The following is a 14,029-nucleotide window of genomic DNA, read 5'->3' as shown; positions in this document are numbered from 1 at the left end:
TGATATGTGGTATATAAACCAAAAACAACAAGAAAACAAGACAAACAAATGAGAAACAAAACTCATAAACACAGACAATAGTTTAGTGGTTACCAGAGGGTAAGGGGGGAGGAGGGTGGTAGATGAGGGTAAAGGGGATCAAATATATGGTGATGGAAGGAGAACTGACTCTGGGTGGTGAACACACAATGGGATTTATAGATGATGTAATGCAGAATTGTACACCTGAAATCTACGTAATTTTACTAACAATTGTCACCCCAATAAATTTAAAAAAAAATAAAATAAATTAAAAATCAAAATAAATAAAATAAAATAAAAGGTACAGAGCAAAGACATAAAAAAAAGAGTATGAAATAAAATACATAGGATTACAAAGGAACCCAGTTATGTTGGAACACAGATATTAAAGCATTAAACAAAATAATTTAACAGTAATATGTGTGATTTTTGTAAACTCATTCAACACGATCTAATAACTACCATACTTTAAAAGTCGTGATGAGGATAGAATGTTTCACAATACCTGCAGCAATTGTGATATAACTGTAATATAATATGAGACTATCTGATTTCTACCGATGGAGAAACTGCAAGGACTACTATTACTACTGTGCTTTTTTTGCCTTAATTCGTAATGGAAGGAATTCATAAAGGCAATTTTAGTTAGAGGCTGATGAAACTAAGTGCACTCATTCAGGCACACCGCCCCCATGAAATCTACCCTTGGACCCTGGGGAGCCCGTGAGCCCCTGCTCTAAAATCACATGCAAGTTCCTCTCAAAAATATTAGCTTGATGGCTGATACCCTCTAGTTCAGAACACTTCAATAGCTCCCCAGTGGTCTTAGAGGGATACATCTGATGCCATTACTCCTTGCCTAAAACTTTCAAAGGCTTCTTGTGACTGATAGAGGCCTAGGTCCTTACCATGGCTAATGAGGTTCTGCCCACCCGTATCCCCCTTGCTCTCTGATCCCTAACCATACGAGGGCTCCCTGTTCCCCAAAGGGCCATGCTCCCTTCTGCCCCCAGGGCCTTTGCACAAGCTGGGCCTCTGCCAGGAATGCTCCTTTCCCTTTTCCCCCAGTAATCTCCCACTCAGTCTTCACACCCTAGTGGAGACATCACTTCCTCAGCAACTTGATCAGGACCACTGTCATAAACCGTCAGAGACCTTGTACCTCACTCTCCTGTTGTAATTGCACAATTATTTGTGGGATAAATCGTCTGAGTGTCTGAATTCTCCCCGTGAATGTCAGCTCTTCCAGGATGGATCTTTCCATTTCTGCTCACCCTATCACTGGGCCTGGCACATATTTGATCAATACATGTTCTGCCAACCTAATCAATAGAGTCCTCAGCCTGGCACTGCCAGGCCGCACTTTGTCTCCAGACTCCTGGTCTGGTATTGTTGTGTATCACTCATTGCATACACTCTATGCTTCAGTCAACCTGGGCACATTGGTCTTTCCTCTGGTACCTCTCATGTATCCTGGAATGTTGTTATGGGTTGAATTATGTCACCCTCAAAAATATATGCTGAAGTCTTAACTCCTAGTATGTCAGAATGTGATTTTATTTGGAGATAGGGTCCTTACAGAGGTACAAGTTAAAATGAGGTCATTAGGGTGGGCCCTTATCCAATATGACTGGTGTCTTTATAAAAAAGGGGAAATTTGGACACAGAGACCGACATGCATACAGGGATATGGCCCCATGAAGATTGCAGTCAGGCGGCCACAAGCCAAGGAACTACCAGAAGGTAGGAGAGAGGCCAGAACCTTCCCTAGAGCCTTCAGAGGGAGCATGTCCCTGCCAGCGCATTGGTCTTGGACTTCTAGCCTCTGTAACTAAGAGACGATTAATTTCTGTAGCTTAAGACATTCAGTTTGTGGTACTTTGTTAATGGCAACCCTAGGAAACTAATACACATGTTCTTTGCCCAGACTAAAATGCTCCTCCATCTCCATGTGTACCCGCTGGGAGCCCTTCGCATCCAGCCAAGTCAGCCTTATGGAACTTTCCTGATCATCGGACGCCATCCAGATCCCCTTTCTGGGCCCTTTAAAATTGCCTCTCAGTGCCAGGGGCTGCCCTGGGCTGGACTTCAGAAACCCTCTTCTTCAGAAAATACATTCAAGGGCTCAGTGTGACTAATTTGGTTGCGGGATTGTTTTTTCACTTAACTCAGTTACTGAGCACCACCTTTATGCCAGAACTACTCCCATCGAGCTTACACTAGCCTGGGGAAGAGAGACAAGCAAGTCAAGAAAGAAATTAGCGGGCAGCCGGTTGGATCAGTGGTTAGAGCGAGGAGCTCATCACACCAAGGTCGCCGGTTCAATTCCCACATGTGCCAGTGAGCTGCGTCCTCCACAACTAGATTGAAACAACGACTTGACGTGGAGCTGATGGGTCCTGGAAAAACACACTGTTCCCCAATATTCCCCAATAAAAATAAAAATAGGAAAGAAATTAGTAAGTTGGTTCCCAATGTGGGTACAAACTGAAGAAAATAAAGCAGCTACGAGTAGGAAAGTCCACCCGGAATGGAGAGAGAGCTCTAGGGAGTGTGGGCTGATGGCCTCACTGAGTCCCAGGGGACTGAAGGCGGTGGCAGCTGCCCAGAGGCCTGGGGGAGAGCATTCCAGGCAGAGGGCGCTGCGAGTGCAAAGGCCACGAGGGGGGATGAAGCATGACTTGTGCAAAGAACAGAGAGGCCACGGGGGCTGGGGCAGAGGAAGCAGAAGAATTATGAGTGTTTTTCTCTTTTCTTCTTTTCCCATTTTCCACAGAGATCTCGCTCCCTGAGTATCACTTTCTTAATCACAAACCTTAAGAAAGGTTTCCAAGTTGTGGTGGGGCTCTTACAACTGGTTCCCAAGTGTCCCTCTGCCCTGCCCTGCCTCCAGCCATACTCTACTCCCAGTCTCTGATCAGCGCCTTACCCACTCCAGATGTTCTCAAATTTGTCGTAACATTCCTGTCACTGCCTCTTACCTCTGGCTCCGCATCGGGGCAGGCAGGCCACAGCTGCTTTGGCCCAGAAACTCCCCTCACGGAGCCTGAGCCCCAAGCCCTCCAGCCTCCCCTTCCCTGCTCCCCTTCATGCCCTGTCCCCGGCCTTGGCATATTCTAACCAGAGCAAACCCCCGCGCCACCTTGGCCTGGGACACTCCTGTTCATCCTTAGAACTCCTTTAGATGCCAACAGCTCAAGAAAACACCCCCTGAATGCTCCAACTAGGTTAGGCCCCCCAGGAATATGTCCCCACGGCTCCCAGCAGCACCGCCCCAGGTTCTAACAGCCTGTTGCAGCCGACACATTTGCTGAAGGGCTTCCCAGCCCACAGGCTGCCCTTCTTGATGAATTATTCCACCCCCTTCCCCAGCAGTAGTCCAGGACAGTCCTAGCCTTGGGGAACCAGAGCAGAGGTGGACATTGGGACTTATTTGAGCCGTCAGAGGCTTTCTTTTCGGCTTTGGAATTGGGGCTGAAAGATGTCTGTCAAGTGTCCCTCCTGTTGCCTGAAGGAGAACCACAGCCTGAGGAGGGAGTCAAACTTGGCCAAGGGCAGGTGGGCAGGGAAGGCCGCCTCCTCTTCCTCCCTCCTGCTCACAGCCCTTGGAGAAACCCTCAGTTCCTGGGACTACATGGGACACTCCCACCAGACCCCAAACCAACCATGGTCTCCGCCTGACACCAGGTCTGGGTAGGCCTTACACATCTGCAGGGAGACCCCTTCCTATGGGGAGTGAGAGAGGGTATCCAAGAAGTAGGGTGCAGAATAATGAGGGGTTTGTAGTCCCCGCATGGGCTCTTGTCTGATATGCTCTGTGGCCGCCCAAAGGCAATGCCTTGGGGGTCAATACAAATAAGACTGAAGCGTCTGGGGTTTCAAGTTAGACGGCCACGTTCAAATCCCCCCGCCCCCACCCTGAGCCACTTACTAGCACGTGACCATGGACAAACCCTGAACCCTGGCATGTTCAAGTTTCCTCTCTGGGTTTGCCATCTGGGTTCAGGCAGCTGATGTGTAGGTAAAGCGCTCAGCACCGTGGCTGACAGGAAGAATGCTCCATCATTGGTAATTGTGACGAAGCAGTGAGCGAGCTTCCTGTCACTGAGGGTGTGTAAGCAGAGGACCGAGGATCAGCTGTCAACGATGCTAGAAAGGGCCCTACGCTAGAAAGGGCCCTACCGGCCTGGGTGAGAGGAGGGATTCAAGACATCTAAACTCAGTCTCAAAGGTCTTCCCGTTTCCTTCCTCTACCAACCCGCCCCCGTGTGAACCCTGCCACACAGCTGAGCACTGATGATAGAGGGCGGGCAAAATGTCAGAAATTTCCCCAACAAACCGAGGAAGGGGTTTTTGTGGGTTTTTCGTTTTTCCTTTCTTGCCTGCCCAGAAGCACAAGGTCAATAAAACTCCACCAAAATGCCCCGCCCACCACAGCAGCATGAGGTGCTCAGCCACCCCTAGTCACCGGGCCTTGGGGAAGGCACATGGGGGGAAGGGGGTTCCCTCTTCCCAGTCATAGCATCTAAGCAGGGGAGGCTGCCACCAGGAAGTCTGTCTCTCAAGACCCCACCAAGCTGGGATCCAGGGGGCTGGGGGATGAGGAAGGAAGTGTCTGTCTTTCTCCCTGCAGCTGGGACTGTGGTTCTTATGGAAAGTCACATGAGGGCCACTGCACTCCGGAGCCCTGACTGCACTTGGCCTGGAGAGAAACAGTGTGCCACCAGCCGCATAGCACTGGGCGGGTGTGGGAAGGCTTTATGGAGGAAGGAGTGTTAGGACTGCAGCAGGCGGGGATGGTGGCGGAGGGCGTCCCAGGTGCCAACAGGCATGTACAGAGGCCCAGAGATTTGAAAGCACACAGTAGGTTCAGAGGACACCAAGCACAGCCGGTCCTGCAGAAAGACCAAGGAAGGAAAAGCTGGAAAGGTGACAAGTGACCTCACTATTAGAAGGAGGAATAAAAAATTGTTGGATGGATGGGTGGAAGTATAGACGGAAAGGGGGATTGCAGAGTGGTGCGTAGATGGGTGGGGATGGATGGGGAGACAGATGGGAGAGGGTTGGGTGGGGGAAAGGTGCTGTGGACTAAACTGTGTCCCCCACAAATTCATGTTTGAAGTCTTAACTCAATGTGACTGTGTTTGGAGACAGGGCTTTCAGGAAGTAATTAAGGTTAAATGAGGTCATAAGAGTGGAGCCCTGATCTGACAGGGTTGGCGGCCTTATAAGAAGAGGAAAAGAAATCTCTCTCTCTCTCTCTCTCTCTCTCTCTCCCTCCCACCACCCCTCCCTCCCTCCCTCCCTCTCTCTCTCTCCCATGAGAAGGTGCCTGTCTGAAAGCCAGAAAGAGATTTCTCACCAGAAACCAACCCTGGCAGCACCTTGATCTTGGGCTTGCAGCCTCCAGAACTGTGAGAAAATAAATGTCTGTTGTTGAAGCTGCCCAGTCTGAGGTATTTTGCTGTGGCAGCCTGAGCCACAGAGACACATGGATAGATGGATGGGGGATGGAGGACTGAAAGAACCGGAAAGGGAATGGGAGGGGGAGGAGGGGGGCCTGAGGAGCTGGGAGGAGGGCAGGGCAGATGAGTCAGTGACTGGGTGAAAGGACAGGCAGGTGAACAGGCAGGTACACAGGTGGGCATTGCTGGCCAGTTCGGCCCTGAAGTCCCAAATAAGCACAGGGACCCACCTGATAGACACTTCAGAATCAACACTCAACCCCAAAACAAAGGCGAGAAAGTCCAGCAAAGTTCTAGTTTTTTCCCTGTAATGACTACTGAATGAATAACTAATGAATCATTTTTAGGAATAGAAAATATCAAGTTCTTTCCCCAAATGTTTCTCTCGGTCCTTTGGTCGCCCGATCATGGCCTCGCTCAGCCCGCAGAGTGAAGCAGAGGCCACAGTTCTAAGAACAGACCGACTGGGGCTCCTGCCCTGCTCCAGCCACATACCCTTAGTAATCCTGGGCATCACAGCCTGTCACCACCCTCCAGACAGCAATGCTGGGAGCCTCAGAGGACCATAGGTGGGTACCCTCCCTGTCCTGAAGACCCCCGCCCACTTCCCGTGGCCTTCAGTCCTCAAAGCACGAGGCAGGTATGATGAACGGGTCACATCCAGTCCTCACACCCTCCAGGGGCCTAACTAACACCTTTCCTCCCCCTTCAGTCTTTGTTCCCGGAGGTCAGAGACCAGAGTTCAGCTTTATCTCAGGCCGCACCCAGGCAAGGCCACTGCACGCACCGCTGGACTTTGGATGACAGCCACCGAGGATGGCAATGCCTTGTGGCCCCCTTCCGTCGCTCACCTCCTCCAGCCTGAGCATCCCTGCAAAGTGGGAAGAACAAGGCACACCGCTGTTCCGGAAGGACTTCCAGATAACCTAGTCAGAGCCCATCACGGGGCAGGGGGTGGGTGACACTTCCCGGAAGCCAGCTCCGGCTGGCAAGACTGGTCCCCGAGAGAGCTACAGTCCAGGCAGCCCGGGAACAAACACATATTCTGGGCTGGAGAAGATGAGCACTGCAAAGGGTGTCCAGGCCCAGAAATGAGGGGCAGTCAGGAGTGTCCCTAGCCCAGGCTCTGGGGTCACAGAACCCTGAACTCCTGCCTCAGCCAGTTCTGCCGTTTCCCAGCTCTGTGACCTTGGGCAAGTGACTTAACCTTGCAGCATCCCAAAAGCCTCATCAGCAAAATGGGGACAATAAAGGATAATTGTGAGGCTCTGACGAGACGACGACACGCACTGAAGGTACATAGCACGTGTTTGATAAAGGGCAGCTACTGATTAAAAACAACAAGTCACAGAGGGATGGCCTTCATAACCTACAGTCAACGTGATGATGACGATGCTGGCTCCCGTGTTTCCCACTGCCCAATCCCCCCTTGTCCCCACCCCCAGCCCCTGACTCACCTGGGGGGCAGCGGTGATAGCACTTCCCAGCAGCCTTGTCATAGTAGCAGCCAGGGTCTCCAGGACTGGCATCCCTGGGGGCTCGACCCTGGAGAGTGGGACAAATTGGTGAGGGTGGGTGGGTCCCAGACACCCATCCTCCCTCCAGCCCCTCAGGTCCCAGGAGGCCGGGTCCCCACTCACCGCCAAGACCAGGTCTGAGAACAAGCCTCATTTTACAGAAGAGAAATCAGGACAAAACTCCTGAGTTCACATCTCCCTCGAACCCGCCCCAGCCCCCCATAACTCAGGCAAAAACTTTGGAGACCCCTGTCCCGCTCACATGCAACCCATCAGCAAGTTCTCCCAGCCTCTCTGGACCAGTATTTCCAGCTCCTGTGCCTGGTCCCAGCCCCATCCTCTCTCCCGTGGATTAATTCAGTTGCCTCCTACTTGGCCTCTGGCACAGGCCCGTAATACCAATTCGTGCTAAACTTGTTTGCTGGGTTTCAGTTTGGTACATGGTGTGAAGCAGGGTCAAGACTCACTTTCTTCAGGAATGTGCATTTTTAACAGCTCACCCATATGTTTCCAGGGCTCTGGGAAAGTTAAGCCTGTCTGTTACGGAGGGTTCAAGAGAGGAAAGGCTCTGCTGAGAACCTCAGGAAGGAGTGTTTGTCCTTCCTGGTCCATGAAAGGTGAGCATGAAGCAGGTTTCTGGGCAGACCTATGACTGGGGGCCCCAGGGAAGGGAGGGTGGGAGGGAGGGGAGGAGAGACGGAAGGAGGCAGCAGTGTCCCACTTCTATATCGCAGCCTCTGAGATGGTGGCCACTTGTGGGATGAACGGGGAGGGTCTTGGTTTGGCAGGGGAAAGCAGAACCCATTTACTGCCCGAGGGGAGAGGCCTGGCTGACCCAAGGGGCTTCTCTACTCTTCTCTGCACTCAAGGGAACAGTAACAATTAATAAAATTTTCTGCTATGGTCAGGGAGCAGCCAGGAGGCCAGTGTAGCTGAAAGGGAGATATTTGGAGTGTGGATTACGTTCTTCTTTTTATCTTTTTTGCACATCTGAAGTGTCACTGAATAAATCTGAGATAATAAGTATAGCCTGACAGCTGCACACCACCAGTCACATGGCATTGTCTTCACCCACATATACCCCGCCCCCTCCCCCCGAAGGAGCTCATTGTTCTCAAGTAAATCAGGGGTCTCCTGGGGGCCTCTCCAGGGGCAGAGGCCTGCCGGGACAATCCAAGGTTCTCCCTGACCCACAGCATCTCACCAAGTGAGCTCGGAAGCCTACTAGTGGGGTGGGCTGAGGGTGTAAATGTTCGGCCCTATTGGTTCTGCTGAGTGTGGGGAAAATTCTGGGTCCCTGGTCTGGGTTTTCCCCTCCTGACCTGCCTGCTCATCTCATTGATAGCTATGGACTCCCCAAGGCCTGGGGGACAGACGAGGGGTGCTTGGCTGCTTACCCTTCACCTTCTGACACCACACCCTACGTCAATGGAGGGTGGAAGGTGCAGAGAAAAAGAGGGAATCCCTGGTATTGTGTATCACGTACCCCTGAGTCACACATCTCCTCCTTTATGCCACCCCCAGCCCTTTGGGGCCAGATCACCACCCCGTTTATAGGTCAATGGTCTACTGACGTTGAATGTCTGAATTTGATAACTTGTTTATGTCAGATACCCTTGTTGTAGAAGAAACATGCTGAAATATTTAGGGGTCCAGGATCAAAACGTCTGCAACTAACTTGCAAATGGCACAGCAAAAGAAAATAGTAATAATAATAAGTGTATACACAGAGAGATAAATAAAGCTATTATACAAAACAACATGTGTACTAACTAACAGTGTCTCAGGAAGGAGACAGCAGCTTAAAACTAAATCTGTGTAAGTCCAAGGTTTGCCACCAGGGGGCGCTGTCTTCTTGCTGTCGGGAGGGGCGGTGGGTTCTCGGTCAGGATGTCCAGCTGTAGCCCATCAGAGCCCCACGAAGGAAGGGTAGAGGACTGGGGTCCTCCGTTCCCATGTGGGGCTTCTGGGGTAAAGGGATAGCCCCCATACTCCTGTGGAGGTGCTGGACCGCAGCTCTCCCAGCTATTCCCAGAGATGTAGATGGGGTGCAGGTCCGGGCCCAGCTCAGCCCCATCTCCCAACATCCACCCCAGATGCCCCCCGGGCCGCTATAGCTGGCCTTCTTTGACGGAGACAGTAAGGAATGTTTTTTTTGTTTGTTTGTTTGTTTTTACCTATGATGTCATCGTTTTACAAGCCCAGGAAATGGGGTCAATGCAATGCACACATGTTGTAGAAGTAACAACAGCTGTTATTGAACCCACAGCCTGTGAGACCCTATTCCCATGGAAACTGAAAAGTGAAAGACCTGCCCACGACCACACCTTGTGGCAGGGTCAGGATCTGAGTCCAGGTCAGCTGACTCTTGACCGTTATAAGAGTGCGTTAAGCACTGTCATGCAGGGTGTCACGCAGGGTCTCTGGTCCCGCTCCCCACATAAGAACGCAGGATATGGTGAGGCCAAAAAGGAACACCCACGGAGCCATAGATAGGGGAGTCAGACCACTATATTCTCACTGGCGGCTGGGTTGGAGACACAGGAAGCAGGAGCCACACGATCCGCAACCTGCCGTCCGTTTTTCTGCCAACCAACCTCACTTGCCAACTGCAATCCACCGTGCTAACTGCAATCTATGCCTCTCTGCAATCCACACTTGCTAGCTTTGCCACAGCAGTTATTTCAGTGGTTAATGGCTAACTGGTAACAGCTGATGGCCATCCGATCACAGTTGATGGCCATTTACTACCCGAGCCAGCACCTTTCCACATGAGGCCGAGAGCCTGGAAACTGCACTCCTGGCTCTGTCCCCACAAGCACCTACTGTGTGCCAGAGAGCTGAATGGGCCCCAGAACGCCCTCCAGGAGCTGTCACTCCAGTGGGGTAGACAACCCCACCTTCCCAGGGTATCCTTAGCCCATAAATAGAAAGAGAGGGCATGTGGGGACCTGAGCTTCACCCTTGCAACACTGCCTGTGGCCCCCAAAAACTAGCTGTCTCGTGGCCCAGGCACAGCCCTCACCCCTGGCCCAAGCACCGCTTTCCCTTTGCCATCTCTCCCACCTTTCCCACTGCCCTCCTCTTGCCCCCCACTACCCATTCACACAGGCCCTTCACCCACCGCAGCTCCTGGCAGAGAAGGTAGCCCCAGGATGTCTGACCTCCTGAATTTTGAAGGTCCTACCAATTCCCACTGGCCATAGGCCCAGGGCCTGGACAGCCCATCAGCTCCTGCTACCGCTGGGGAAGGGGAGACACAGCTGTGCTGTGCCCTGGCCATGGCCTGGGAGGGAAGAGGGGAGGCAGGGGAGAATGGGAAGGGGAAGCCCAAGGACTGGAAGGGGGGCTTTTGGGTGGGGTTCCCCCTGTAGGGTTTGAGGCAGAGCAAGGTGTCCACAGCGTGATGAGCTGTGCAACCAAAAGTCTGTGGCCCAACCTCAGTGGCATGAATCTATAAAGAGAGAGTGACCTGAAACCTTCCCATTTCTAGGCCTCTCTGTTTTCAGGTTGGTTTGGTTTTCCCTGTAAAACCTGGTAAATTTCACTTTCAAAATGTCCCTCCTGGTGTCAGCTGCGTAGCACAACAGGAGCTGGGACACACCTGTAGGAGCTGGGAGTCTAGAGCTGGGGCATAAGGGGAAGGATGGGGGTGGAAGAGTCAGATCAAATACCCAAAGGGGCCAGAGCTGGGCAGAGCTAGGAGGTACACCCCAACTCCACCCCAGGGGTTCCCCACCTCTATTACTCAGGGTGAGGTGCCTAGGCCAGAGGCACTGTCACCACTTGGGAACTTCCTCAAAATGCAGAATCCCAGGCCCATCCTAGACTTAGTCTCTATTCCATTTTACAGATGGGGAAACTGAGGCACATGGCGGTTAAGAAACCTGCCTAAAGTCACACTGCTGGACAGTGTTAGAGCCGGGATTTGGCCTGAGCCATTTTGCACAGGCTCTTACCCACAGGCCTCTGTGTTACTAGTCCTGTTTGCTTAACCTCCAGTTCTACCCTCAAACCCACCAGCTCTTCGTCACCTCCCCACCATCTGGACTTGACAATGGTCGTCCAAGCGTCTCCTCACATCCACGCCATTCCATCCCCTGTACCCCACTCACAGTACAGACGCCAGAGGGATCTTTTCAAAACAGACCTGGTCTCCTCCCCTGCACCCTATTGAAGACGCTCAGATGGCTTCAACCCAGCTGTGGATAAAGCTCAAAGTCCTGACAGTGGCACAAAAGGCCCTGGCCTGCTGGCCGGGCTCATCTGGCCTGTGCATCCTCTGGCACCTTCTCTCCCCCCGGCCTTCCCCCATCCCTCCCTCCCTCCCCCACCCAGCAGCCTTGTGCATGCGGTCCTCCAAGCCCCCATGCCCCTCGCACAGTACACCCCACTCTTGCACGCCACTTCCTTAGAGAAACCGTCCCTGAATACCCCCACCCGCTCAGGTCTCATTGGGCTAAAATCAAGGTGTGGGCAGCGTTGGGTCCTTGCTGGAGAATCCACTTCCTTGTGGTTAAGACTGAGGTCCCCTCTTTGCTGACTGTCAACTGAGGCCATTCCCAGGTTCTCGAGGCTGTACCATTGCTTGGTGCGTGGCCTTTTTCCTCCATCTGCCAAGCCTGCACCAGTGGGTCGAGTCCTGTCACAGCTCTCTCTTCTTCCATATCATCTTTCTCTAACACAGCCAGGAAAGGTTTTCCACTTTTAAGGATTCCATAAGGACAGTCCAGCCTCATCGCCGCATCTCAAGTTCCCTTAATCGCATCTACAAAGAACCCTTTTCCGTGTAACGTGACATATTCACAGGTTCCAGGCATTAGGATGTGGATATTTTAAGGGGACATTATTCTGCTAATCACAGCCGAGCTCTTAAGTAACCACTAGGCTGGGCTTTGTCATCTAGTCCTAGGGGGATCTGAACCCTGCTCTCCACCCCAAGGGCTCATCTGAGCTCCAGACCAAGAGACCCCCTAAAATTGGAGTCATCTTCCTCCCGACCTTAAACACACCCACAGGCACACAGTCTGTTCCTGCCTGTACACAGGTGGCCTTCTTCACGGCTGTCATACCTGTGTGCAGGAGCCAGGTCAAGCTTACCCCCAGTTCCCACCTTTGGTCTCCAGGAAGCTGAGGGGGACTATTCATGGCTCCTTGTAGCTGGAACTAAAACCCAAAGACAATAGACACAAAAACAGCCATAGAAGATGGAGCCTGGAACCCCTGGCAGGAAGAACCCCCAGCAACAGGTGAGCACCTTCTTGGAGATGGAATTTACAAGAAAAATAGCCATTCTCACTGAGAATCTGCCATGTGGGAGGGAAGAAGGAAATGAGAAGGAGTCTGTGGTCAGCAGAATGGTGCCCCTCCAAAGATGTCCCCATCCCTAGGACCTATACCTGGGTCACCTTACATGACAAAGGGGAATTAAGGTTGTTGATGGAATTAAGGTTGCTAATCAGTGACCTTGAGATGGGGAGGTGATCCTGGATTATTTGGAGTGGTCCCCATGTCATCACAAAAGTCCTTAAAAGTGCAAGAAAGAGATAGAAGAGTCAGAGAGTCAGAGAAAGACATGTGACGATGACAGAAGCACCTGGCATAAAGATAGAGGAAGGGGTCACGAGCTAAGGAATGCAGATGACCACTAGCAGCTGGAAAGGGAGGGAATGGATTTTCCCTCCAGAGCCTCCAGAGAGGAACACAGCCCTGGCCACACCTTGACTCTAGCCTAGTGACAAGCATTTGGGACTTATGAACGGAAAGATTGTAATTTGTGTTGTTTTAAGCTACTGAGGTGTGGTAATGACAGCCACACCAGGCAACTAAAACAGGGCCTCAACTGAGAGGACAAAGAATAAACCCAAGTCCCCCCCCACCCACCATGGACTCACTGGAGGCCCAGCAGGACCCAGGCACTGGACCCGTCGCTGGTGGCGACAAAGAGGCCGACTCTAGACAGTTCCATTTGGTGATGTCTTCTCCCAGAAGAGACACATAGGAGACACTAAATAGCGATCCACAGAATGGACACAGGAAGGGAACCTCAGCGATGAGATCAGAAAAACCCACGAATCTCTAACGCGAAGCAGAATAATGTAAGTGTCATGAGATACACAGAGACAAAGAACTTGGGGGATTCGTGATGGATTCCTGCAGGAGCAGTTCCATTGATTCTTGCAGGATGGCTAAGATCTCGACAGGAGGAAGTGAGGGGAGAGCATCTAGACAGCAGGCCCCACAGCAGCCAGGGACAGAGGCAGGAAAGAACTGAGCTGCCGGGTCACTCAGTAGTCAGATGGGCTGGACAGTGGGAGCAGAAGGAGATGGGCCCAGGACTCAGGGCCAGACCGTCTGCCCTTAATTGTCATTTCCCACAGAGTGTTCCTTCAAAGGCTGGTTCTGCGGGACATCACCAGGCGACAAGCAAAATACAAAGAATCACCATCTAAAATGAAAACCATCTGAGAGGTTTTCATTTTAAATCGTAGGACCTCTCAGATCCTTGTATGTGTTTCCTTGCCCTCTGTCTGATTCTCTGAGGAAAGGTTGGGAGGCAGACAGACAAAAAGTTTCCCAAACTTATTTGGCCATAGAACCCTTTCCTCATGGAACTGCTACTTCCTGGAAGTGACTTTGCAAAATGTTGCCCTTGAGATGGGAACCCACAAATGGCTGTAGAGCCTAAGACAGGGGCTGGGTGGGATGGAGGCACATAAGTCGACGTGACCAAGGTCTGGCCTTGAGTCCAAACCCTGCAACTACTTACTCCCCACTTCCCACTGATGCCCTTCCAGCCCTAGAGAAGCTCTGGTGTGGCTTCGTGAGCCAGTTGTTCAGATTACAGTCTTCATGAAAGTCCTAGGGCGGCATCAAGTGCCTGAGCCTGGGTGCCTTCTCCCTCACCGACCCAGGTGGAGGTGAGGACAGGCCCATGTGTGTGGGCTCCTACGGGCCTGAGACAGTTCTCCACACTGCTGGTTACCCTGTCCTGTGTCCCTCTTCCCACGCTTCTGCCCTGGAAGA

At 52.0% G+C, this 14,029-nt stretch overlaps 1 protein-coding gene across 1 annotated transcript in view; it reads right to left on the bottom strand.

Annotated features, from left to right (window-relative positions):
* The window catches only part of TNFRSF8 (TNF receptor superfamily member 8), a 50,506-nt gene extending 43,513 nt beyond the window's left edge, over positions 1-6,993 (bottom strand). Inside the window, exon 1 of the mRNA XM_033113766.1 lies at positions 6,944-6,993. The gene's annotated coding sequence lies outside the window, so the exon portion shown is untranslated. The remainder of the gene's footprint in view (positions 1-6,943) is intronic.
* Between the last annotated feature and the right edge of the window lie 7,036 nt (positions 6,994-14,029).

Source organism: Rhinolophus ferrumequinum, chromosome 9 (genome assembly GCF_004115265.2).
Source record: "Rhinolophus ferrumequinum isolate MPI-CBG mRhiFer1 chromosome 9, mRhiFer1_v1.p, whole genome shotgun sequence".
NCBI lineage: Eukaryota > Metazoa > Chordata > Mammalia > Chiroptera > Rhinolophidae > Rhinolophus > Rhinolophus ferrumequinum.
The sequence above is the reverse complement of the archived record's forward strand: the minus strand, read 5'-3'. Positions and strand labels throughout refer to the sequence as shown.